The 26,360-nt window shown below is 42.2% G+C and overlaps 1 protein-coding gene and 1 long non-coding RNA gene across 14 annotated transcripts in view; one reads left to right on the top strand and one right to left on the bottom strand.

Moving 5' to 3' along the window:
* ZBED1 (zinc finger BED-type containing 1) overlaps positions 1-4,060 on the bottom strand; it is a 58,784-nt gene extending 54,724 nt beyond the window's left edge. For 8 of the 13 annotated variants that reach the window (XM_071813218.1, XM_071813204.1, XM_071813212.1 and 5 more), the window contains exon 1: positions 3,079-4,043. The gene's annotated coding sequence lies outside the window, so the exon portion shown is untranslated. Of the gene's footprint in view, positions 1-3,078 lie in introns of all 13 variants that reach the window. The other 5 variants (XR_011740766.1, XR_011740765.1, XR_011740768.1 and 2 more) reach the window with 1 other exon arrangement.
* The window catches only part of LOC139828804 (uncharacterized), a 42,682-nt gene continuing 19,112 nt past the window's right edge, over positions 2,791-26,360 (top strand). The window contains exons 1-2 of the long non-coding RNA XR_011740794.1: positions 2,791-3,111; positions 4,365-5,057. This is a non-coding gene — a long non-coding RNA (uncharacterized lncRNA). The remainder of the gene's footprint in view (positions 3,112-4,364; positions 5,058-26,360) is intronic.

The following is a 26,360-nucleotide window of genomic DNA, read 5'->3' as shown; positions in this document are numbered from 1 at the left end:
TTACACTTCTGCTGGTGAAGTAGTGGTAATTTCCTCACAGTCTTTACCACACAAAAAGTAAAAGCTTTGAAATGTTCTTTTACACAATGCTTGAATAGCCTATTAGATTGCTTTTGGACTAATAATGCACTTTCAGTCTACAACTTTACCAATTTCTGCAGAATGATAAAGATTTCTTTTGGCTCAAGTAGGAACCTGATAATGAGTTGTCTTTGGCTTGAATAAAGGTACTACTCATGATGTTACAACTCATCTTACAGCAAAACATCCTTACAGGTGATCTATATCTACCTGATGCTTTTATACTCTGTACCTCAGTCGCAAATGATATTTCAGGTATTGCCTTTGAAACATCACCAAACATTAAGAGAGAGCAAGCTGGTGCAAATTGTTGAGTTGGGGCAGGAGCACCTAATAACGCTAAATAGAAATAAACTCATCACCAAAGTTCTGAGTATGTAAATCGATATAAAACTAAGGTTTATAAGCACTCCAGTGTAACTGATTTGCCCTTGTTTACTGCTTTAATAGTTCCCTCACCTCCAGTAACATTGTGCTGTTTCAAATTCACATGTAAATCCGTCAATATTTTTCTGACTCTGTTAAAATCAACTGCAAAATTCCACACTGACCTCAGCAAGGCCAGGATTTCATCCTCTTGTATCAGGCATCGTAACAATAGAAAAGGTGCATTTCATCTTTAGGGTTCTGCACTTATTAATACACAATAATGAACATGCATAGTATCATTCCAAAGCAACATATCTGTGGCTTCAACTACAAATCAAATACAAAATTGCTAATCACTGCTCTGCTTATTTTTCAGTTGTGCTAGGCTGAAAAATACCCATTCATGTTTATTAAAATGCACATATACATATTTATATATAAACACATATATATTTGCTTTATTTAGAACAAACATTGTTAGAAAAAAAATATTTTCTAGATCTTGTCTCCTAGAAACTATACACTTAAAATAATAATGAGCCAACTGGAAACATTAATGGTCAGACAATAACCGAGCGGACTATTTCACAGTTTCTGCAAATATTAAGTTCATTAACATCAGTTATGATGGGTACTATAAAACACATTTGGTCATATCTACACTCCAGTCATTTAATCACACACACACATTATCTGTCAATATTTAAAGTTTTATGAAAACTATTTTAATTTGCCATGTTCCATCCAGTTCTATAAATAACAGTTTGAAGTACTGGTTTACTGTGAAATAATTAACACTAAATGGCAAAGCCTCTATAACCGTATCACCCATTAGCTCCTGACAGCTGGGAGAGGGGCAGAAGGTGCACACCGCTGTTAATTTGGAAGGGAACATGTGACAGAACCTGACATGTCAAAGTGTGAAGAGGTTTCTGCACTTCAGTAAAAACAAGTGTAGTGACTGGTGAAACTGAAAAGAAAAAAAAAAAAGAAAAGAAAAAAGAGGACTTGGAGGTTATTTTATTTCTGCATAATTAAACACATAAGGAAAACAGAGCTATGGCCATTTTAGAATCCCTTTAAGATCTTCCTCCTCCTTCCTTCTCCCTTCTTCCCTTGCTGTTCAGAGCTGTTGAGTAACAGACATTTCAGAGTGTGCATGAGGGAAGTAAACAAATGCATGGCTACAGTAGTTGCAGGGCAAGGAAACATTGATGTCACTGCTGCTATAATCACATTAGTAGGGCGCTTTAACAGTAGTCATGTTTGATCAACTAGTCAGGTCAAAAGCCCTTCGAAATACAATTTGAACAGAAGCGCAAACCAAAACGGCAAGAGAAACGACTTCCGAACAGTTTCCTTCCAAACGCAGACCCCTGTTGCAAAGGTGAGCTTTCAGTCACCAACATTCAATGTCAAATCCACTTGAATCACCCAATCACACTTTACACTTGGCTACGTCCCAGTTCCCCCTCTTTAAACCCAAATTTGATTTTTGTCTTATTCCTCACTGCGTACATGCACCCGCACCCTGTGGCATCCGAATACATCCCCACCAGGGATAATGCTCGCAGTTGGAGTTTGCTCCTATTCCTGACAGCTTGTCTGTCAAGGACAGAAACATTTACAGCTCAAGTGTTTAGGACCATTTTTCTTTAAGTAGGTTTTTTTCACTTTAAACACAATGTGTTGCGGTCTCTACACTTTAGCACACGGTATTCAATACAAACAAACGATAGGAGCAGAAATAGCCAATGACAAATTCTTTCAGGTGGGAAAACAGCTGGGCAGGATATGTCCCCTCTATGTCCCAGCACGCTCGGCACGTCCCTGCTCATCAATTGCATACTTTTTAATCAACATTTTTTGATATTGCCGGGTTTGGGCGTGTGTTTAACCCCGAAGCGTTAACCCTTTTGCGGGGCTAGCATGTAGGAAACGCAGCATCGGTGAGACCAGACAAGGACCGCTGCCATGTAGAACTTCCAATACACATTTTTCTGTCACCTCCCACACCTCTTTCCACCAACCTGCACCTGGGAAGGAGAAACTCATCCCACTTCGCATCCCCTCCCCGAAGTCTGCCCGCTGATGCCCGCCGATGCCCGCCGATTACCCGATATCTTCCCCTTCATTTTACCGTTACTTCCCCGATTTGCCCCCGGGCTGATAAAGCACTGCCTTTCCCCCACCTCCCGGGCTCACCTTTTCGGTCTGCCCGGCGGCGCAGCCACCGCCTGCATACCAATGTGGGGCCGCAAAGGCAGCGCGGCAGCCGCCCCGCCGCCCTCCCGCACCCGCACCCGCGCCCGGCTCCGGCGGCTCCCGCGGGCGCGCTGCCTTTTGCGCGTTGTCACCTCGATACACTTAAAGCGGGGGGAACACAGGGACAGGCACTGCCAGCAGGACGGGTCCTGATTGTCGCCTGGGGACACGCACGCATGTGTGCAGAAGGCACTCGGGCACGCACATAGCCCGGGCTGTGCGTGTGTCTGCGTGTGTGTGCGCGGCTTGGGGTGAGTGTGGCACATCCGTGTGCGTGTGTGTGCAAGAGAGGGGAGCGGGGCAGGAGGCAGGCAGCCCCGCCGCACCCGCGCATCCCCCGCGCCGCGTAGAGCGGAGACTCACCGGGTCACCCTGGTCTCTGAAGGTCAAGCTCAGGTTGGTTTCTTGATTGCAGTTGTCCTCCGGGCTCTTTCGGCTTGGCTTTTTCCTCTGTCTCTCTTTTTTTTTTTTCTTTTTTTTTTTTTTTTTCCCCTCTTTCTCCTTCCCCTTCCTCCGCTCCGGCCGCGGTGGCGGCGGCTGCTGCCTGGCGGGGCTCCCGCTGCCGCTCCCGGCCCCGCGGGGTGAATCCCGGCTCCCTAAGCCCTGGCCCCGCGGCGCGGCTCAGATCCCATGGTCGCAATCCACATCGCGGCAGATGTACCACAGAATCACGTAGAGGATCAGCAGGATGGCGAAGATGAACAAAGCCACCAGGATAGCCTTGGTCACCGGAGAGATGAGGGACTGCATGTCACCCGCGGGCCGCCGCCGAGGACAGACGACTCGGCAACTACACGGGGGCAGCGAGCGCGGACGGATCCCGCGGCCCCGCCGCCGCCAGGAACCCGGCGGGCAACGGCGGCTGGCGCCGAGCCGGTGGCGGTGCGCCGGGGGCTGCCTCCCTCAGCGCCCCCGCTGCGGTGCTCCGGCGGGCGCGGCGGCTCCCCGGCGGGCGGGACGGGGCGGCGCGCACGGACACCTCGGCGCGGCGGGACGCCCGGCCATGGGCACCGCGGCCCCCGCCGCGGCTTCAAGCCCGCCCTGCGGCGGCGGGGGGGCGCCGGGCGCCCGAAAACTTAGGCGCGGAGGCGGCCCATGGGGGACAGGTGTCAAGCGCCCGGATGCCCTGCAGGTCTCCGACGAAAGCCATCCACGGGGGAGGGGAAAGTTGCGGGTGGGACGCGGTGGGTACCGCCGCCCCCGGCCCCAGGGGGACCGTGCGGGGGCAGAAGCAGCCACCGGCAGCGCGGGCAGCCCGGCCGCGGCCGACTGGGACCGCGCCGGCTGGCGTGTTCCGCCCAGCCGGGGTTTTCCCTCCCTTCGCTGCCGTTCGCCCCCACCTCCCTCTTCCTCCGCCACCGCCTCCTGCGCGCCCGCCCGCCCCCCGCCGCCGTCGCGAGGGGCCCCGCCGCCTGGGTGCGTGCTGTGGTTGTAACTGCAGAGTGGTGGGAAGGACAGGGATTTCCTTTCCTCGCCCACCCCCTCCGCCCGCACATGGCGTCTCCCCCGTGCTCACTGCCCACTGGAGACCGACCGGGTGCTGAGACCGGCGGTGAGGAGGAGAACTGAGGCTTGTCCCTGTTTTCTAAACGGAAAAGTCATCCCTCCCCATCTCCGATGACATTAAAAGGCTTTTTTTATTCTGGCAGGTCGGGACGGGTCACAACCTGCTGCGGCCTTTGGTATAGGCACCAAAGGTACCACAGGACAAATGGCACAAAAATAGGACAGGAAGATGGAAATCAGATGATTGCTTGCATACTCATCTCCTGACAGCAGCACCAGTGCAGCCTTCAACTCACCTCAGATTCCTGTAGCACCAGCGATGCCCATACAGCATCACATGTGCACACCAGCCTTGGCACTCACCATCTGCAGTGTGTCCAGACACCTGCCTACCACCCGGTACAGCAGGGCAGAACCGGGCTCCCTGGCAAGGAACAAGATGCCCCAAGACCAGCTCTGTGCTGGGAGGCAACCAGAGATGCAGACCCCCTTGCCTCAGGTGACTCATGCAGGTGGCTGGCAAGAGCACACCTGGTGGGGGACAGGGCGCTCATGCAATGCACAGAGTTGTCACCTTGGATCTCTAGTGGGGACAGAGCCAGGTGTGTCTTCACAGAAGGAGCTCACTGGATTTCTGTTAAGGTGCAACTGCACCAAAGATACAGAAACATTAAAGGAAGTCATAGAACCATGCAAGACAGGGTTGAAATGAACCTTCAGACATCATCCCCCCGAGAACGACAAGAGCAACTCTATCAAGAAGGAGAAGGAAAGATTAAAACTTCAATACATATAAACTGGATAAACAAAGGATAATCAAGTTTGAGAGGAAGAAGGTAAGATAATGCTATATAGGCATAAACACCTTAGAGGAAAAAATGTTAATAATGGTGAGCATGGGAATTTAGAAAGGGCAATGGAAAGAAAATATGAAAGAGAAATGCTAGGCTGTTAAATAAGGAGACTTCTGACACAGTGAAATGTCTAAAGGGTATGAGATAATATCCCAAGTGAATGTGTTGCAGAACACATTACTTGACTTTTTGAAAAAGCTCAGCTTTTTCTTGCAGGAAGAATGCTCAGCTCTGCAGGGATACTCACTGTGCTGCTTCTCTCTCTAGAGTTTCAGTTCCTCATCTGCAGTATGCAGATGACCATATTTCCTTTCTTTTCCCTTTGGTGTGTCTGCCTTACACTGCAACATTTTCCCTGAAGGTTTTTGTCTTTTGAAATAATTACACCTTGGCTGGAACTGTAATGATACTGGGGTACAAGTACCAAGTTCATAAAATGCAGCTTGGACTCCAAGCAGCTTTGCTTATTAGTTTATCCTCCCCATTTCAAAGGAGTGCTGGATTCTACAGACAGGTTAGGTGCCTACATCAGATTCTTTGAGATGTCAAAAACGTATTTTTTCTAATCCTCTTCCTAGTCATTAGTATTTCTTTGGTAGGAAGGTGTATTCCACGTAGACTACTTGTTCAGCTGATTTTCACACTCGAGCATTCATGCATTGCTATCTGCCTACCTTGGCTTGTCAGCTCTGGAGAAAGTGTTACCAAACCTGGCAGTGTCAGACACAGCATTAGCACTGGCATGACATGGTACCAACTGATGGCTGATACCTCCCTACTTGTCAGCATGAGAAGCAAAATAATGCACCATCATTTCTGTGACTGATTGTGTAACGTATGCAGTCTGTTCTGAACAGGTTTTGAATTCTGCTTGTTTAATTTGCATGTACTTATGCACAAGGGCATCCCTGAGTAATTAAAAATATATAGCCTCTCCATGTTTGATGTTCTGTCACTAGCGGAATCTGAGCCAACACAGAAATCACAAGTTAAAAAGCAAATACATTGCCAAAGCTGTCCTTAGTTGAGAAAGCTGATTTAAACAAGGAAGTAAACATAAAAACCATCTTAGTTTTCAGATGTCTTATTAGTAAGCAGTGGAGAAGAAGGAAATCGATCTTTGCCAAGCGAAGAGAGATAACAGCGACAGAAAAATCATTTTAATTTCCACCTCGTAAGCTGATATTAAATTAAACAGGAATACTAATACATGTGGCTTTTTGTTTTCTCTTTCTTGATTCCCTTTGAAAATGTGCTGCAGCAAATACACATTTGCAAGGAAGAACACACACGAAAGATGGGTGTAAAGACCCACAATCACAAGCTAATGCAGGCAGCTTTAAACGCCCAAATTAAATCCCATGTGAATGTACCAAATGCTTATGTGGCATAGATGGCACAAGGAGACTGGACTGTTTCTTGTTAAGTTCACAGGCAATCTTAGCCATTGTGAAATTATCACAGCTCCCTCTGGGCTGGCCAGTCCTCTTGCCACAATGTTTATTCAGACCAACAATAACCTAGTGGAAAAGGAGGGTTGGTTTTATTTGCTCAGTCTTGGCCAGTTCGTGTCACCACAAATTCCACTAGTGGGGAAGAATCCTGCCCACGCACAGCACATCTCTGGTCTGGAAGGGCATCTGAAGCCACCAAATCGCCAGGAGCAGGGTGCGGTGTAAGAGAAGAGAACAACCAGTGGTCTGTGGTGGTGGGATAAGACTTGTGCCAACAGAGGAGCTGTAACTGCTAATCCTCTCTCACCGTAAACCTGAGAGCAGCAGCAGTGCAAACCCAACGTATTTCCCTCTTGCAGTGAAGACAGGGGCAGATCAGGAAGAAGACTGCTGAGTTCAGGCTGAAATAAATAACACTTTTTGATTTCTTTACCAGTGAAAACATACAGCTAGCCTAATGCATTTCTTTTTTAGGGCAATTGCTTTTGCTTAAAACTTCAGGGATGTCAGTAAAAGGCTTGTGATTTACACTGTTGTTAGCTGAAGGTGATTGCAGTCCAGAAAGTCAGACACACTGATCACTTCTAAATATGATCTTTCATTGCATGCCCAGTTTTCAATGGTTTCACAGCAATTTCAGATGCAACAAAATGTAAGGAGACATATTCTGGTTTATTAGAATGATTTTGAGACTCACAGAATAATTCCTTGGAGAACAAGTGTCAGAACTATGTCTAAGATGCTCAGTGAATACACACGGCCAACTGTTCTTGGAATGTGTCTGCATTAAAGAGGGCCACACATGTTAGAAATACTAAAGGCAACTGTCAACAAGCAAGCTTGAGTATGGCAATTTGTCTGGCACTGCTGCACAGTGCTCAATGCACATTAATTTAGCCCAACTCTCAGTCTGTTTTCTTAAAAAATAGATATATTCAGTATTTATTGCTGTAGAAGTTTTATCACTGACATCAACCAAACTGGAATTTTATCTACTTTCAAGAAAGTTGAATGAAATTAGTGAAAATCAGAGCCTAAACTAATAAAAGAGTACTTGACTGTGAACAGACCCATAGGAAAATATGTCGTTTAAGGGACTGATGATGTGTTTGAGAGCCTTCCACCTCTAGAGTATCTTTCAAATCATTTCCAATGCAGAAGTGAACATGAGTTGATGGAATGACTGCCTGGCAGCTGACTCTATGGCTTTAGTGATTTTCTGAGTGGATATATTTCTATATCATAAGAACACTGATGCAAGTGGCACTAATTAGTTTAGACAAACCCATAGATTACATGTCAGGCCTCAAATACTGCTTTTCAGGCCAAGATGTGCTGCTGCCGAGACAGTATCTGTTCTGTGAATTAGAAGAGAGTTATCAGTCACCTCACGCTTCATGATGATAGACACAGCATAAAAACCTGGGCAGATGTGAACACATGGCATAAAGAGCAATCATACAAACAAAACAAATCTCCCTCTCAAAAGAGGGAGACAGAAAACAAGCTCTGAGTTATCAGTGATGTTAATTAATGGACCTGCCTCTGGTCAGCTATTTGGATTACCCAAAGTCATGAGAAAACTCAAAATATGAGAGTTCATAATCCACCTGCATTATTCAGAAGATGCAACTTAACAGTCTAAAACTTTACAGATTGGCAAGATTCACAGCAAGGAGAGCTATCGAGTAATGGTCATTTTTAGGGGAAAAAAGAGCTTGTTGGCCACAGTAAAGTACAGATTAAATGATTCCTTGGCACAACACAGCTTTGGAAAAAATATTATCTTTATAGAATACTCGAGAGTAAAAATGCAAGAAAGAGACAGTAGTTACATGTTGTCATGCTGCATCACATCAGTAATACCCTCCTGGGGTGCTGGAGTTCCACTTTCCAGGTTAGTGTTTGGGGAAAATAAAAGCAAGAAAAAAACAACTATAACAAGTCAAGGCTGTAAGAATGGATCTTTATAAAATCAAAACCTCAAATCAGGACAGAAAGTCAGGTAGCTCTACTTTCCCAGACTCTGGGGGGACATGAGCCCTCCTACCTTTCCATGGGACGTGACAAGAGGATGGCCAATTCTGTTTGCCTTTGGTTTTACTGAGAGGCCCCCTGGGCATCTGGCAAGGCATCTGGCTTATGGCACAGGCAATTAGATCTGGGGTGGCGTTTGTGCTATTCCCACACACATTTGCTGCTGGGGCTGCCCTTGTGCTGCTCCTGCTCCAAACTTGACACCCCATCCCAGGAAAAAAGGGAAGAAGGTTCACGTGGCTGGTCAGGAACTAGCATGACCTGACCACAGGGACCAGGTTCACTCATTTTCCCAGTCTAAATTTCATCCTGTACCTTGCTAATGGCTTGATGCCATTGTAAGCCAGAGCAGCTCGTGGTTACTAGCAGACCATGGGAGCAAGTTATGCGGCCCTGTGGTTACGTGCTGGGGTTGAGACTCAGGGAATTTCAGGCTCACTCCTGCCCGTATCACTGATTTTGCTATCAAGGTTTGGGTGATTTACTTAGTTCTGCGGTACAGAAAGAATAGAAAATGGATACAGTTGCATTGCTGCGTTGTTATAAATGTAACTTTGCTAAATACTGCGTGTTCTTGAATATCAGCCCTTTTCAGATTTCAGCCACCTGTTATTTGAGCTCAGGGAGGAGGAACATGTGGTTTGACAGATATGCTTCCCTGACGAGAAAAGTCAAGCTGTTTAGAGAATGAAGGTACTCTTCAAATTGCCACTTGCGCAAACCCCAGCTGCACTTTTGTTCTTCAATTTTTATCTATAGGAATTTGAAAACATGGAATAAACTCAGCAAGTGAGTAAAGGAAAAGGAGGGACAAAGGAGGTATCTCTGACCCAATTGTCCATCAACACTTTTGATATTTGTCTTTTGGATCAGCGGACAGCTTATGTAAGGCACATGTTCATACAAAGAGGTAGTTACTATGGCTCAGCTGTGTTTCCATCAGATTTCAACAGAATTATTTTCATGTCTTCTCCTTCCTACCTGGCACAGTGGTGGAAAAGTCTATAAATAAAGATTTTTTCTATTCGACTTTTTTCAGATATGCTAACCAGTTTTTTGTCCTTTAGTGCAGGGAGAACTAAGTCACTTAATTAGACCTCACCCCTTCCCTTCCCAGCTTAACTCATCCTACACACTCCTACACAGGCATTCTACCAATACTCTGGGTTATGGATTTTATGTTTGCACTGAAGTATAAAATGTCTTTTATCAGAAGTTTGGAATGAAGAATCTCTACTGGGAACCAAAACTAGAGGTGAGCTATTTGCAAAACCTTTAGGAATTGCTTGACATTGGACCAAGGAGTTCAGTGGAAGAATTGGGGTGGGTGCTTTCTGTTCTTGTGTGCACTGTTAGAGAACCATTTCTGAGGTAACGGTTTGGATATTGGACATCAAAACAGACTCCGTTCAGCTTAAAATCATTTTCTCTACCCAGTGGCCACACAACAGGACCTACTCACCCATACTACTAGATAAACAGTTTTGCTGTGATGGAGATTTGCTCCAACAATCAAGCTGTCATTTAAAGAGCAAGATGATGTCCTGAAAAAATACCCCAAATGATACCTCCTGTAATGTGAAAGAGGTTGATACAAACAACAGAAGGCTCTATTGTGGGTCTACTTAAAAGATGAAGAGAGATGTATTCTGCAGGGAGTGAACTAGTTTTGTCTTCCATCTATCTCTTGCTAATAGTAAAAAGAGGTTAGACATGGTTACTGGTAAATACTGTTACCCTTTAATTGCATTTATATTTTCTTCTACAGAATTCTTCATTTTGCAAGAGGTGCATGTGTATGTTTGACTTTCTCCTTTGTTTCTGCGCAACAAAAAGTCAAACTGGCCAGCTAAGGGAAATGAATCCCAAGCTCGCTCAAGGAGCAGGTGATATGTCGCACTTTCTGCTCTTTGTAGCGGAGTGGTGTTAGTGTTCCCCCATCAGGATCCCCACTGTTTTGAGCATTTTGCTAACAAATAGCAAAAGGCAATCTGTGTTTGAAGTGTAGTCAGAGGAAAACTGAAATGTATGTGCAACAAATACAGCACTGGGGAAAGTAGGTCAGGGCTGGTCATGACAGAACCACTTGTTTAAACAAATGTGCAGGATTACCAGGTTTTGCACAGATCACTCCTGGGTGAAGCACGTAACTTGACTGAGATGCTTTGTTTATCGTGGCATCTCACGGTCCTCACAAAGCACCTACATTTAATAGCAGGTGCACAGCCCCTGTCAGGATGAGGTCTTATTGATGCTTGAAAGGAGGAGACTATTACTAAACAGCAGACTGCATTTACTCAGAACAAATAAAAGTTTGGTTTTAAGAAGCATAGTGAATTCAGCTAATTTAATTAATTTCCATTTAATTACTAGCACAAATTTCTAACATCCTATAACTGATTGTGACACCAGGAGAAAATATTATTTTCATGTATCTAGAAGCCCTTTGGATTCAAGCTTGACCCAAGTATAGCACTTAGAATGCCTGATCTGTCTTTAAGGATCTTGTTATCATTCCTCTTCATTGCTATAGGCTGCACTGTGCTGCAGTAGGGGTGTGTTTTCTGAAACAGATATTCAAAAAGAAACCATGTTGGGATACACAGTGAAAGAGCTGAGCACTTTTCCAAAAGGATAGACAAAGAAGTCAAGAGAAGTGTATATGTTCTCTTCAAAGCACCATGTCTGAATCAGGTGAATGAAAGAAAAAGAGTGGTGCAGCAGGGTCAGTAACAGATTGGGATTTTGGCTGTGTGAATGCTATAATTTTTTGTATCAAGATCACCCTGTTTTCCTTCTGAGCTGTGAGCACCTGCACGGACTGTCTTCTCAGGCTCTCCCTTTCCAAGAGGCGGATCAGGTCTGGGTGCCTGGGCCAAATGCAAGCTGAGGAGCTATAGCCAGGTTGACATGCTTGCAGACTCCTGAGAAGCAGCATACTGCCATTCCTCTCCAGCATTTTGTGAGACAAGCACGTTTTGCTGCACAGCAGAGCTTGTCACCCACATTTCGACAAAGCTAGTCACAATAGCTTGACACTTTTAATTGAACTTTATGGAAATCTCAGCAGTTAAAATTGATTTTCTGTCTTTTAACCACACTGTACTTTAGCGAAATACTGAATCATGGATAAGAGAACGTTTTCAGCCATTCAGACATGGACACTGGGAAGCTGGAGGGGAGTTAGGGGGGTATGTAGTGGATAGTTGAGAATTTTCTGCTGGATAAATTTCCAGTGAAAAGCACTCATCTCCTATAAGCAGGATTTTGACGGAGAAATTTCATATTGGGAGAGAGCTTTTTGTTTCACACTGGGAAAATTGGCATGATGTTTCTGTGGTACCTAGCTAGACGAATCTCAGCAGTGATCTTCTCTGCCTGCAAGACTTTCTCAGAGGCACACCGTGTGGCACCAACTGCCCCAGCTCTCCATCATCTTGACCCTTCTTCTGCTTGCTTCTCTCAGATATCAAGGCAATCAGGGTAAGACTGCCATAACCTTCATTCTCTCTCTTGAAGCTTAAATCAGACCTGCACTCATCTATTTGTGTAACCTCACCTTGAAGTTCAATGGGCGGAGCCAGGATACACCAGGGTCAGGTTCGATTTCCTACTTTGCCACAAGCTCCCTAGGCAGTGCTAAAGAAGTCACTTACCCTGTAGGTGTAAAATGGGGATAATAATAATAACTCCCTCCATTAGAGTTAGGGGTCTCAGGATAAGTAGAGCAGAGGCAATGAGTAGCCATATATGACAGAGAACGGAGCATATCCATACCATACGTATATGTTATCATCTGAAAGAAGAACAGACTGACAGAGAACTTGAAAACTTTGTATGCATGCTGTAGTCATTAAGGCCAGCCTGAAGGCAGGTGAGGAGAAATTAAAAATCAAATACACTCCTGAACCTTGGCTTTTTATCCCCACTGCATCTGAAAAGGGTGATGGAAGCTAGAGCTGCAGCCACTGGAACCAGTGCGTGTTGCCCAGTATGACCAGACCAATCCTGGTCTGTGGTGTCAGTGTCAAGAAGGAAAGGTCAGGTTCCTACCTGTGACACCTTTTTTATGTCAGTGGCAGGTTGGGGACAGTTGCCTTTGGAAAAATGAAAAACTCATCCTGATCATAAAATATTCCTCTGGGGAAATGTGCAGAGCAGAGGAATATGGAAGTGAGGGAGAGACCCTCAGTGTTGGGGAGAGACACTTACTACATTACAGCAGTCCGTACTAGTAGGAGGAATTTTGGTTTTATTTTGGTGAAGCAAATCTAGAGTAATGTGGAAGGTAAAGCCTGTCAAATTACGAGGCCAACGGATTTCAATGCAGAAACAAAGCTGCTAGTTCTCGTGTCTCACAGGCACTGCGTATTATTTATTTTAGCACAAGGTGCAAACGGTGTTTACTTTGGGCACAAAAGAGTACACATTTTAAATAGCCTGAAAATAGAACAGACTTTCAGGCTGTTCAAGTGTCTGAAAAAGGTTTCATTGCTAAATATGGAACTAGACAGATGATATTCAAAGACAAAATAAAAACTGTCTTCCAGCATCATATCTCAGTGGTTCTGAAATTGTCACATTTTTGTATCAAGGATGAATCTAGGAGATAGGCTAAGCTTTATTGAAATGATCAATTGCAAAACTGTCATGTTTGCTTTCATAAAAGATAAAACTAATGGGCTTTAATCACAGTTGAAGTGAAAGAATTAAATCAATAATTTCACTTAGATAAGGTGTAGAGTTTGAAAGGAATCAGTTCAGACTCTTTCCTTCCATACATATCTGGACAATCTCTCCTAATTTCTGTTTATTCTGATAATTGCCTATATTACATCACTTTCCTCCTTCCCATCCTGCCATCCACAGCCATTTATTTGGTAAAATTACTGACATTGCTGAGTTACTGCTCATGATGAACAACTGGTGTAAGAGCTAATACCCTTGAGAATATGCACCCATCATTCTGCCCTTTGCTTGTACAGTATTTCACACAGGGTTAGCTTCATCCTTCCCCTTGTGTAGGAATTGGGAGAGCTACCCCAATGCTTTGTAAGAATGTATAAGTTAAGTAAGAAATCCAAACGAGACGAAACTAGAACCTGAAATCAGCAGAAAGTCAGGTTACAGATATTTTGCCATTTTGCTTTCATTGCATTTTTGTGTCTGCATGACCAGTTTTTCAGCTGAATCCTGCACCATTAGATGTGTAGATGGGGCACTTAGGGACATGGTTTAGTGGGTGCCTTGGCAGTGTTAGGTTTACAGCTGGATTTGATGATCTTAAAGGTGTTTTCCAACCTACATGAGTCTATGATTCTATGATTAATGTCAGTGGACTTTTATCATTAATGGAAGCGAGGTCAAACACTTGCTGAAATTTTCTGATTTTTATGTGTTGCTCTTCAATTCTTTACCTGCTTTGCTTCTCTATTTCCATAACTATTTTTCTGTCAGTCCGGTTATTTATGTTGACTCCAATGATGTACCATTCAGCTATCTCCAAAGTTTACAGCTTAATCTCAATAATGTGTGAAGCTAATGAAAATAAGCTTTCTAGTTGAATTCTATCAACAGGAGAGAGCTCTCGGCAGGGAAAAATGCCTCCATAGTGCAGTACTAATAATTCCTAAGGGTACCTGCTGGCTTGTTTTATCATTCATTTCTTCTTATCTGAGAGCTCCACCTAATGGGACCAAAAGGAAGGTATCAACCTTTCAGATTTTCCAGTAAAATCCCTGTTTTTATATCTATGCTGATGTTTGTATGTCTTCAGGAGGGAGGGTGTGGGGAGATGTACATCCTTTGACTTTTGGACTAAAGGACAATTAAGAACAGGAGTTCTATATGACATTGTCTTCTATTTTAATGCCGTGGAGTTTGAACATACTGCAATTTCTATAGAGGTGCATTTAATATAGATAAACTAAATGTCTCCCAGTTTTTGCACTTGATTTGTTTAGCTGCAAGCTCTGTTATCTCACATGTGCATGCCACTACTACATATCACTGCAGCACTTTTCATGGGTGCAGAATACACCTTGCAAGACCAGGGTCCAAAGCTGCAGAGAAAATAAATCAGGATTACTCTTATTCACATGAACTGATGGGAGAATGGTATTCTTACCGCAATGAGGACATTTGTGACAAAGCATTCCCACAGACAGAACTTCCGCAGTCAGTATTTCCACCTGCAAACATTCAGAAATAATGAGTATCTCTTTCCTCCTCCCTGCCCCTGCCTAATCATAAAAATAATGAGCCAGCTTTTTATATTAAATTGATTCAAATTTTCCTTTTTTTTTTTTTTTTTCCAAAATAATGTTTTCAAGCTTTTCTTTGTGTCAAGGAGGGGTAGAAATTCCCTCTTTTGCAGTGAAAGCTGAGATTCTCACAGCAACCAAGATCCTTCAGTATCTAAGACCTGAGGAACGTGATATAGAGCTCCATTAGACTTGCAACCTATAACAAACAAGGCAATTGTGTGTAATATTTTTCATGTCATGCTCACATTACTGATGAGGTGTTATTTTGCCTCAGCACAGAGAGTTAAATCAAATGGAAGATGTAACAGGGCCAGGCAGGGAAAGCAAAGCAACACGAATCCTTGAAAATGCAGTGAGGATGCTGATTGTTGGGGAATATACCCTTTTTGATACCTGGCAGACTAAGAACAATTTACTCTTCAAAGTCTAAATATAAGTCAAAGGAGGACGCTAGACTAGAAAGACAGCTGTGAGTGCTGACAGATATCTAAGGAAACACAGAGAAAATGCTATCAGAAGGCAGGCAGTTTCACCTGGTGTAGAGAACGAGCAGCTGAGTCAGATGCACTGTGTTCAAGGTTGTGGTGAATGACTGCAGGTCAGGTAAAGGGAATTATATCTAGACATTTCTGTTGTTTTAAATACCATATTGATATTCCAGCACTCATGCACCAATAATATTGTTGTCTTGATATTGTTACAAATATTGTATTAGAAGCCCTGGTAAACTGCCTCAATTCAACAAGAAAACAAGCACTCCAATAAAATCCCTGCACAGCATGGAAGGAAAGTTAGACGCCATTCTAGGAAAAATTCCAACTACCAAATGAAATTACTGAATTGTGGGCATGTATGAGAGGGAATGGACTTCAGAAAATAGTAGGCTCACATACTTGCCCCAAATAATATTTCCTCCTGCCACTTCTGGAGTCAGAGTACTGTCTGGAGGGATCGTTGGGGTGATCCAGTAGGATGTTTCTTACATCCCTATTAAATCTTGTGGTTTTTACCCATGGATAAGTGGCTAATTAAGGCTTTGATCTAAAGGTGTTCTTCATGTGTCTCTGTAAATTTATGCTGTACTGCAAAAAACTTAAAAATGACAGATACAACCATGCTTGTGCTTTTAATGTAGTGAAGAAAAAACCTGAGGGTGGGAGCCTCACAAAAAAACACTGCTTGGATTCCTTCTTCCCTCAGCTCTTTGGCTCAGTTTTCTTAGACCAAAAGGCTATGAGAAAGCAAAGGGCTACAAAGACACCTGATACTACCAATGCTAGTATTTCATTCAACATAATTTAGTACATTAAATGAAAACTGAAACATGCTGTAGGAAATACAACGCTTTTTGAAATAAAAATTTGATTGCATTAACTCAGCTACAACACATCTTGGACTGCGATATTGTAATTTCTGGAATAATTTATTCCTTATATAGAACAACAATGACTGGGCTTCACCTCATTAACTTTAGGCATCTGTAGCATTGTTACCATGTCTGAAGCACATCTGAACTCTCTTTGCTATTAATGGAGGGAAATAGGTACTTTCAGGTGTACCATTCATTTCAGAGAGCAACTTTAGCATGAGCTGAGTCACTTGGTAGAAGTACCTGTTTCAGTAAATGATAAATGGAGTCTAGACAGATAGTTCGGGTGTGTATGTGCACCCCTGGCCTGATGAATCACGCTGCTGGTGCCTACGCTAGAGTGCCATATACACTTGGAAGAACAGCATGACCGTTTCAGATGGCTGACTTCCAATTGGGTATAACTGAGAAGCCAAGGGATAAAGCTGTCTCTACCTGGGAGGGAAAAAGCCACAAATTGTCTCGAGAGAAGACATGGTGAGTAAAATTTCCTGAGATATACTTCTCAGTTGTTCCACTTCCCAGCTCCATGAATCCTACTGGCAGTGGCAGCAGGTCCATGAGGGACTGTGGTCAAGTTGATCCCTTTGCCCTGGCCCACAAGTTCCCCATGACCAGTGGAGCTCTCATCCTGACTCCTCTGTGCGGTTTCCCCTCAAGTGGAAGGTGGAAAGAAGTTTTTGTGGGAAAGGCAGTGTGATTGGCTGCAGTAGGATCCCTGATTCAGTGCTCTGGCTAGAGTCCCATAGGGCATACATTAGAAGTGGCAGATGATGCAGAGCTCATTTCACATGATTCCTGTCATGGCTCATACTTCAACATAGCTGATTTGTGTGGTGTTGTTTGCCTTGCTTTTCATGCATTTTCCTTCTTCCCTCCTTTTCCCTGTCCCAACTCCTCCTTCCCTCAGGGTTTTTCTTCACTGTACTGTAGGGCTGCCTGGTCGATGCATCATCTACGCGGTAGCAAAGTCTTTTGGGGTTGTTCAAAGATTCATGGACCTCAGAGAAAATATGGTTTAAGGTGCACTGATCTTTTTACCTGCTTTTGTTCTACCAAGGATCTAAAATCAGTAAATGCTGTAACTGTTACTTAGGAAAGAGGAAATTAATACAAGCATGAAGTCATCTGAGTTGTAAATATTAAGCTCGTTCTTTCTCCTTTGCATAGATTGTTCATCTGCTGTTAATTGACATGAAAGTTAGTTTAGCTGTACTGCTGTCCCTAAAGCTTTGACTATGCTGTTAAAGGAAATGTGTGGAGGAATATTCCCTGGAGAAGCCAGCTGGCACTGAGCTTGCAGACACTGAGAGCAGGGTGGTTACATGCACCTGCTGTATTTGGACTGATCTGTGGCCAGTGCCGACCCCTGAAACACGTCTGCAAATTCTTCAGGTGCCTGGTCAGGCTAAAACTAGGCCCCGAAACATTTTAAACATTTAACAATGTAAGCAATGCTGTGTGACATTCCCAAGCTGTGTTTAATGTGAAGAGCCCAGATGTGTCCTCGATGTCCAGCCCAGTGTCACTGTCAGCTGAGTGCCCCACTGCAGGGTCAGGTAGTAAAGGGGTGCTTGGCAGTAAGGAGTCATGGGGAAAAGAAAACTGTGGAGAAACTGTGCGGAACCCTGAAAGCAATTGTTACTGTTACATTCTTAATCTTGCTACTCAGCTCATGAATTATCATGAATTCAAAATTCTTGAAGGTTGAACCTTTGTAAAAAAGTGACACCTTAAACTGAAGAAGCAATTGTGAACATTTCTTTTGTATTGATCTTATAAAACCACTCAATCTTATAATAAATTCTATAAGCATTTGGGAATGTCTGCAACAAATTATGAACAACTGGTAGATTGTTCTGCCAATTAGTTGTGGAAAAGGTGGACATCTGGAATTATGTATCTGCTCAGATGAATATTCTATTTTGCATAAACTTAGAATTGGAAGAATTTTGTGATTAAACTGATTAAAAGAAACATTAGTACAACACACTTCTGTTAATTAATCTATTATTTCTTCTAAGCCAAGGGTTTTGTAAGCTGATCTTTTTAATTTTTTGGGCAACATCTACTGTACCAAAGATAGAAATTGTCTGCTGTGAGAAGTTGAATTATTTCCCTGGCTTAAGTCCAGAGACAATAGTGTATGTTTGAAATATGCAGAAGAGTTGGGGAGATCTGTGCTCCACTCCTCTGTAATTGCGCATTGTGAACATCTCTAGGGAGAGCTCCGAGGGGTTTTGTACGTGATAGAAGGGGAAATATAGTTTTATGTACTATCCCATGAGGACTGAAGAGGTGTGTTTGGAGCTATTTGCTGTCTCTAACTGCCAAAATGGACTTATATTTCAGAACGTTACCTATGAGCTTTGCTTAGCATGTATGGAAGAGTTCAAAGTAGGAAAAAGCAAACAAAACACAGTCAAAGATGACATCATTTTAGATAATCCTGAAGATTCTCTTGCTCCCTGCCAAATTAATAGTCGAGAAAAATATTGCTGACTGGTTGAACAAAAGGTTTCCTTAGTTTCTAGGTCATTTCTGGGGAAGACAAGGGAAGTTTTATTAAAAATATAAGTAAATTTCAAAATCAGCAATTTGAGGTGCTATATTGAATGCCTATTGACATTAACTGGAACACTAAAGTCGTTGAATGAATTAGGTGATTTGTTCTTGTGGGGATTATTTAAACGCATAAGGTCTAACATTCTTTCCATGTTGCAGTGCAGGTTACTTTGAAGTTTGTTAGATTTCAGGCCCACCCCCATATATTTCTCTATCAGAAGCAAATCTGAGAACCCCTATGATTCTTGAAGACAATGGTTCTTTTCTCACCGATGTAGCACATTATGAAATGCCACAGAAGATCCCATTTTATTTCCATTACCTTCAGAAGCATGTCTCCTACTGACTTCACTGATAGTAAGATGAGGTTTTGCTACAGCATACAAAGTTCTCTTATGAAAGCAAGATCTGCTCTGACTTCAACGGAAAATTTTCCTGCTAATGGAGCATAGGATTGAGCCCAATAAGATGTTTGCAAGAGTGCATTTTTCACTTTGATGAAAATAAAAGTGATGGAATAGCTTTCCTTAGCTCTTCTTTTATATATAATTTCCTGCAGTGCAACAATATTTACTTTGGGAGTATAATTTAGTAAGCCAGAAATTGTGAAATATGACTATTAGAGCCTAACAGTCTGATTTACTTTAAATATATGATAACAATTGCCTGAGCTCTTCCAACCTCCTAGATGCATCAGGAGTGCTCTTAAATTAGACTTAGTCTCTAAAATAAAAGAAACAAGTCTGTCTAGTTTTGTAGGGATATAATTTTAGTAGCTAGATTATTATTAGATATGACATACTGTCATTAGTATCATTCTTAGCTTGGGGATAAGATCATGGTTTCACATTCTGTAGTTTTGCTTGATAGTAATACTAATGTTACTGGTATGGTTCTTAATAGATCAGTAAGAGATGCTGCACTATGCAGCAGTTGTACAGTGTTTTTAGAAGAGGCCTCTGAATAGAGACATGATGCAAATATTTCTTGTTGCTGACTGAACATTGAAAAGAACAGCAGAATTTGGGGCAAAGAAAAAAAAGACTGAGAATGAATAGACCCTGGATGGTATATGTTCCTCTATTAGAGAAGCCTGTAAGGTGAGAATTTCTTAGGGAAACTATTGGGATTTCTCTAGTGGCTTTAATAGATTTTAGAGAAAAGCCAACAGCAGACATTGCTGGAAGACCTGGACAGAGGATCCCAGAGACCTTTGACTGAGTCTGCTGTCATGTTTCTCCCTCTGCAGAGTACTCACCCAGTTGACTCTTGAGTCTCATTCCCCAGACTCATCAGGCACAGCTCCCAGAAGCAGTTTCTTTCCTATTCCATGGCTTGATGCACCAGCTGGAGGTAGATCTTTTGACCTGTTGACCAGTCATACAGAGTGTCTCACGTCATAGAGTGAAGGGAGCACCTCAGAACCCAGCTCCCAACTTTGGGCACATTCCCCAGTGGCAGAGGACCTCTTTTCCCTCGCAGTGGGACACGATAGGGTGCAAGCAGCTCCTGCAGAAGAGCCTCCCTTGTGGGACAGGAGAGTCCCTCGGGATGCAGTGGCTTCACTGCATGGAGCAGCTGCTGCACATGTTGGAGGTAATTCAGATCTGCAGAAGACTTTGGTCTTAACCAAACTATTTTTGCAATTTGAGCACTAAATTGAAACAGAAGATAGCTGTGGCTTTGATGCAGTAGATGAGAACTTTTAACATGGAGGAGGGCTTATGTTTCTGGGACTGTATTTCAGGGTCACAGGTTTTCAGCTTCAACCCAGCTGGGTATTCTAGTTTGAATGCAAAAGCACTTAGATTCAATTAGGCCAAACTATAGGAAATCATTAAGAGCTTAAAGATTTCTAAATTAGATCTAGCTGAAGGGTGAAACACACATTTTCACAGAGCAGGCACAGCAGCTGCCAGGGAAGTCTGGTGGGGCTGTTCTAGCTCCCTGCTAGTAACTCCCTTCTGACAGGAGGAAAAAAGTTTAACCAACTTGCGGCATTATATAAGATCAGAAATAGGGTTAGAATGAAATTACAATTGCAAAGTGCTAATTGAAGCATGGGCACAGTGACTGCTAAAGCTAATTAGAAAGGGACAGGATTCCTGTGTACCAGTCTCTCGCTCAGGATGGGTTTTGCCCCAGTTCAGGTTCTTCATATCACTTGCACGCATTGGCAGGTGGAGTGGTGTTTGGCTAATACAATTTCCCATCTCGATATTTTAAATTAAAATACTTCAGGAAGAGGAAGGCTTATGAATATGAAGTATTCTCCCCTGAAAGACTATTCAGATTGAAACACTGCTTTATTGCAATTTAGTGCCAACTTAATGAGAAGTGTCCTGCAATTGTATACAGGTGCATCAGAGCTTGAATGCTTCCAAGACAAAAGAAACACAAAGCATAAAGGCTGTTGGCCAGACAACAATTAAAGAATATTAACAACAATATGAGATAATGATTTCAGCTCTATCCAGCACGTAAAATTAAGCTTCCCTTCTTTTTTATATACTTTTGTATATATTAGTTCTGTTCTGTATAGTATAATATACTTTGAACAACAAAGTAAAAAGCACTGCAAAACTCATTGTTACCTTTCTAAAGCTCTTTATGCTTTTATTTCTCTTATAATGTAGATACTGTAAAAGATAATCATATGCTATTATGGATGATTTAGTCACATTTGTACAGTTCTTTAAAAAGGTAGGAAATGGCTGTGTTATCATTGCAATTTTTGGCTATTTTTGCTATTCTACATTTGTCATTTTAGTATGGAATAGAGCAGACAATGCTACTTGCTAAATAACACCACCTCTGTCTACTAAAAACAGGAAATGGGAGGGAGGAAAGCTTGCATTAAAGGGCTAACTACTGAGGAAAAAATAAATCACAGCACAACTTCACACATTAGTATTTAGTTTGAAATAAAACTAATATCCTTTACCGTTTCTGGGCTTGAGTAACATGTGTATTTAGGTAAAGATTGTATATACCAAGGTATGCACAAAACCAGAGCATGTGTTACCTGCCACTGCCTGAGAATTAGACCTATAAAAATCAATGCATATTGACGCTGACTTGGAAGAAGTTGAAACTGGGAGGAGTTTGACCCACTGGCATCAGCCGAGTTTTCCAGTTTTGTAATGTGAAAAGCTTGAGACAGAGCAGGAGCATATTAAATATTTGTTGACCATTTACACAATTTCTACCAACTCATTTTCTTCCCAGTATCACAGGTCTATATCATTTTTCTTATTGTGTTACCTGTAATTATAATTTATTTCCTTCCTCCCTCCCTTTTATAAGTCATGCTTATAAAAACAAGGAACTGGCTGTTACGCTCTTGTTGAAATTATGCAATTTAGAGAGCTGAGATTGCTTGTAGAAGGAGTGCTAGGAATACCTGAAAGGGACAACTGAATGACAGAATGACGTTGCTACATTTGCCAACACAGTTTTTCTTTCCATTGGTACTTGTAAATATCAATGTTTGTAAATTATTAAATCAACATTGTAAAGAAAAAAGACTGTGCAGCTCAAGGAAAAATTAACACAGCTTCTTCTGTCATAGGTTGATGTAACATAGCACCAGTCTGTTGCAGCTCTCCCCAGGAAATGAACTGAATAAAATGATGCAATGATGATATCAGAGACATGAGCAGGATGAAATTTTTTAGATATGTATCTTTAACAGCACCTAGGAGCCCAAGCCATAGACCAAACTGTGACTAGATTAAGAGATATATAGAGTTTAAAGACTGTTCCTTATAAAAAATAATTAGGAACTGTATATGCTACCGGGGATACAGCAATGATATTAGACTTGAACAGACCTTCTTATGAAACGCCTTATAAGACAAGCATTTAGAAGATACAGTTGTTTTACTCTGTTAGGCCAAAAAGAGATGACAAAGGAACAGGCAAGAGAGGGATGGTGGAAGGAACAAATGCCACTTCTTGCAGGGGAAAGGGAACTTACCTGTATGTGGCTTCATGCCTGAAGCCTGGGGAAAGTTTGCCGTAAGAACACAGGCCCTTCTGGATGCTTCTTCAAACTTCAAAGAATTTTAGGAGTCTGGCTAAAAGAATTTTTTAAAAAAAGAGAAAAAAGAAGGATTTTTTTCTTTAGCAAGTTTCTTTTAGGAAATTAAATAATGGTAGAAATTCAAGCATCATCAGAGTTTCTCAGCATAATTAATTAGCTGCCTCAAGACCTTCAGAATTTATTTGATTGCCCCTCATAATTTCCAGAAAGACAGGAGAAAAAACAGGCTTCCTTAAGCCAAGTAGAGGAAATGTTAGGCAGAAGTATAATTATGAATTTGATCATATTACTCTAAATATCCATTGATTAAGAATAAGTAAACTTAGAACAGGGGATGAAAATAGGCCAACAAAATAGAACAAAAATATAGGTAAATATGGTTGCTAATGTCCTCACATGTTTGTAAAAAACATAGTTTTCCTTTTTGTCCTATTCAAAAATCAAAGAAAAACCAATTGTCTTAATCAATTTAATCACCACATTTATGAGTTTGGATTTTAAAGCTTGTATTTTTTCTCATGCTCAAGCCAATAAACAAGAGCAACAAAAGCTGCACAGTAAGTTGATTTATGAATGTCAGTCACTTGGATGGCACAGGAGGACTTGACTGTAAACACCAGGTAGTCTGGAGGTGAGTGAATTATTCATTGGACCCAGTTCCTTTCTATCCTATAGTATTCTCTTGCCAAACTTTTTCTATAGTTTTAGTGCCACACTATGTACTCCAAACAGTATGCTCAGTATCTGTAGCAGGATCTTGGAGCATCATACAGGGGAAGCGTTTCTGGTCTGATTTTAACGAGACAAAGCTTTCAACCTTTGATGAGGTTTTAATGAGTTACCTCTAGATGGCACTCTGTAAGGATACAAGCGAAAACACGGCAGTAAAGCTTCCTCCAACCTAGCTTTAAGCGTTTTGCTAACCAATTACTCCGAAGTTGTAAAATGAGGACAAAATCACAATTTCCTTCTTTGGCAGCAGTAAGAGATAAAGACAAGGAAAAAAAAAGAAAGTATTCCCAGTGCTCCGTACACCAAATTAGGTTGGAAAGTTCTGCTTCCACAGGCAGTTTGGAATAATCTTTGTTCATCATCACATGATCACTTCTCCTTTTTTTTTTTTTTTTTTTTAAATCTTTGTTTATTTACAGATGATCCCCTCTGAATGGTATCTTGCTGCTGGCATAACTGCAACATTTGTTGCTGAGCTGGTCTTGCTGCTGCAATCCCACAAGCTGGAGGGAAAGCAACTCGCTAAGTTTTCTGCCACTATATTATGTCTTACTTTCTTTGGTAAAGATAATATTAATAGAGAGGGATGCTTCATTTCTTGTTTCTGACACTTCACCAGCCCCAGAAATTTTCTTCTTCCCAGTGGCAGAAGTGTTATATTTCTATTAATCCCCTCTCCTTCATTTTTCTGTCATCCTGAGTGCCTGACTCTCCAGCATCATGCCAAACCAACAAAATTCCAGTTTAGAGGATTAAAACAGGATGTGTACTTTTCTCTTCAGCCTAAATTTTGAGCGTAACCTTGAGGACTACATTTGGGACTGCAAGTGCATCCTCATGCATGCTTGGCTGCACCTCCAGGTGCCCAAGGACATGCCCATGTATGCCAGCGGTGGGGGGACAGGTGGGCTGCAGAGGTGCGGTGCTGGCACGGGACACTCAGTACTGTCCCCCAAAAGCCTCGGTCAGAAAAGTGTCATCTGCAAGATGCCTTCACAGCTCATAAAATATGTCCTGCTCATGAGTAAATGTATGTAGCCAGATGTGGTGTGCAAACAGCAAGATCTCCAGAAATCTAGAGTTTCTAGGCTTGTTGTCATTAGCAGGTTCTGTAAACAGAAAACTGAATGGTTATCTCCAATGGCTGCTCTATCTTTTGTGGAGGATAGGACACAGTAATTGAGAAGAAAAGGAAGTAAACAAAGCCTACTAATTCTAGGAAAAATCTAAACAAATCCTTATTCCCAAATAGCTTCACCCAATGGGATTCTGGGGGCTAGAAAGGAGCACAACAGAACAGAAAGCAATGACTGTGTGACAATTGTTAGACATATTCTTGTGAAGAAAAGGTGTTAGAAGGAGAATCCCATTGTGGAAGTGTGAAAGGGGGACATAAGATTAATTTTTCTGGAGTTCAATTCACTGTCAACACAGCATGGGAATTTCACCCAAAACAGAAAAACAATCCTGTCTCAAGGCCTGGGCAGGATCTCTAGTGCTCTGGAGAGCTGACCCACGTGCCTGCAGTCACACTGCTGATGGTGAGGTGCCTCACTCCTTGTCCTCTGACCAGAAGTCCACATTGCCCAGAGGACTGCAGGCTATTGTGGGCTATTCTAGGATGGATTTTTCATAGTTGTTTGCATCCGGCAAGGTCAAGTCTCTCAAAGAATTGTTAAATATCTTTTAAACACATTTCCAGTAGCAGCTACTGACACCAGGAACCACTAGGAATCATCAAAAGCATTTGTCAAAATGGGGAAGAAGGAGGAAAACAAAAGACAATAAGGTTAAAGGTACATGCAGTTATACAAGCAAGGCCCTTGAAATCAAACAAATGGAAAAAAAAAACCCACACAAACAATACTGTAATTCTAGAATCCCTCCCAGACATAAAGGTTGTCCCTCAGCTGTTCAAGTCAGTAAACAGGCTCTCAAGACCAAGCCACTGAAAGCAAAGACTAGCGCAGTGCTAAGTTTAAAAAATTGAAATATACTTAAATAATGGATGTTCCAGCTCCTGTATTTCCCTTGATCAGCATTTTTTTTTTCATTTTTATCACTTGCAGAAAGCCTGACTACTGTCTCTTGAGAGGCAAATAATATAGACTGTGTCTAGGAGAGCTGAGATCTAAGATAAATAGCTATCATCAGTGTGATAGAACCTAAGACAGCATGGCACAGAAGACTTGAGGACCTTCATGATCGCAGTGTGATTATTAGTTTGGAGACTTGTTCTCTCTGTGCTAGCTGTAAGAACAAGTATCTGTAAATATGTGGTAGAAAGTAACTCATTCTTCATATAATACCTGTTTTATGCTCTAGTGGAGCTAAATTAGTCACTGAAGCATCACTTCCAGTGCTGGTTTTTAAAAAGTATTTCCACAGAATCTTAAATTGTGTGTGCCTGTAATTATCATCAACATTTGTAAGTGCATATTAATAATCTGCTTCTTGCAAACCACAGCTGAAACCCAAGACCTATTCTTTGAATTGCTCTCAAAAAACAGTTGGCAGGAGTTTCAGACTGGACTTTCTGACACAGTGGACAGGTTTTTCCTTAGTTTCAAGCAGATTTGTTAGCTGTGTTTATCCTACAAATCCAAGAGTGATCATTTTCCTGTTGGAAAGATGCTTACAGCTTTGCACTGAAAGAGCTGTGCACTGTTTTTTGTTGCTCTGTCAGTATTAATTTAAGTGAATGAAAACTTTTCATACTTCTAAGGCATACGAGACAGACCATTTCTTCTATTGCTTTTGCTGATTAATGGCATGCAAAGCATTACCCTTATTAGATATTCTTACAAGTAGCTGTAT

The sequence above is a fragment of the Patagioenas fasciata genome, chromosome 1, assembly GCF_037038585.1.
Source record: "Patagioenas fasciata isolate bPatFas1 chromosome 1, bPatFas1.hap1, whole genome shotgun sequence".
Lineage (NCBI taxonomy): Eukaryota > Metazoa > Chordata > Aves > Columbiformes > Columbidae > Patagioenas > Patagioenas fasciata.
Note: the sequence above shows the minus strand (reverse complement) of the source record. Positions and strands in the feature narration are given on the sequence as shown.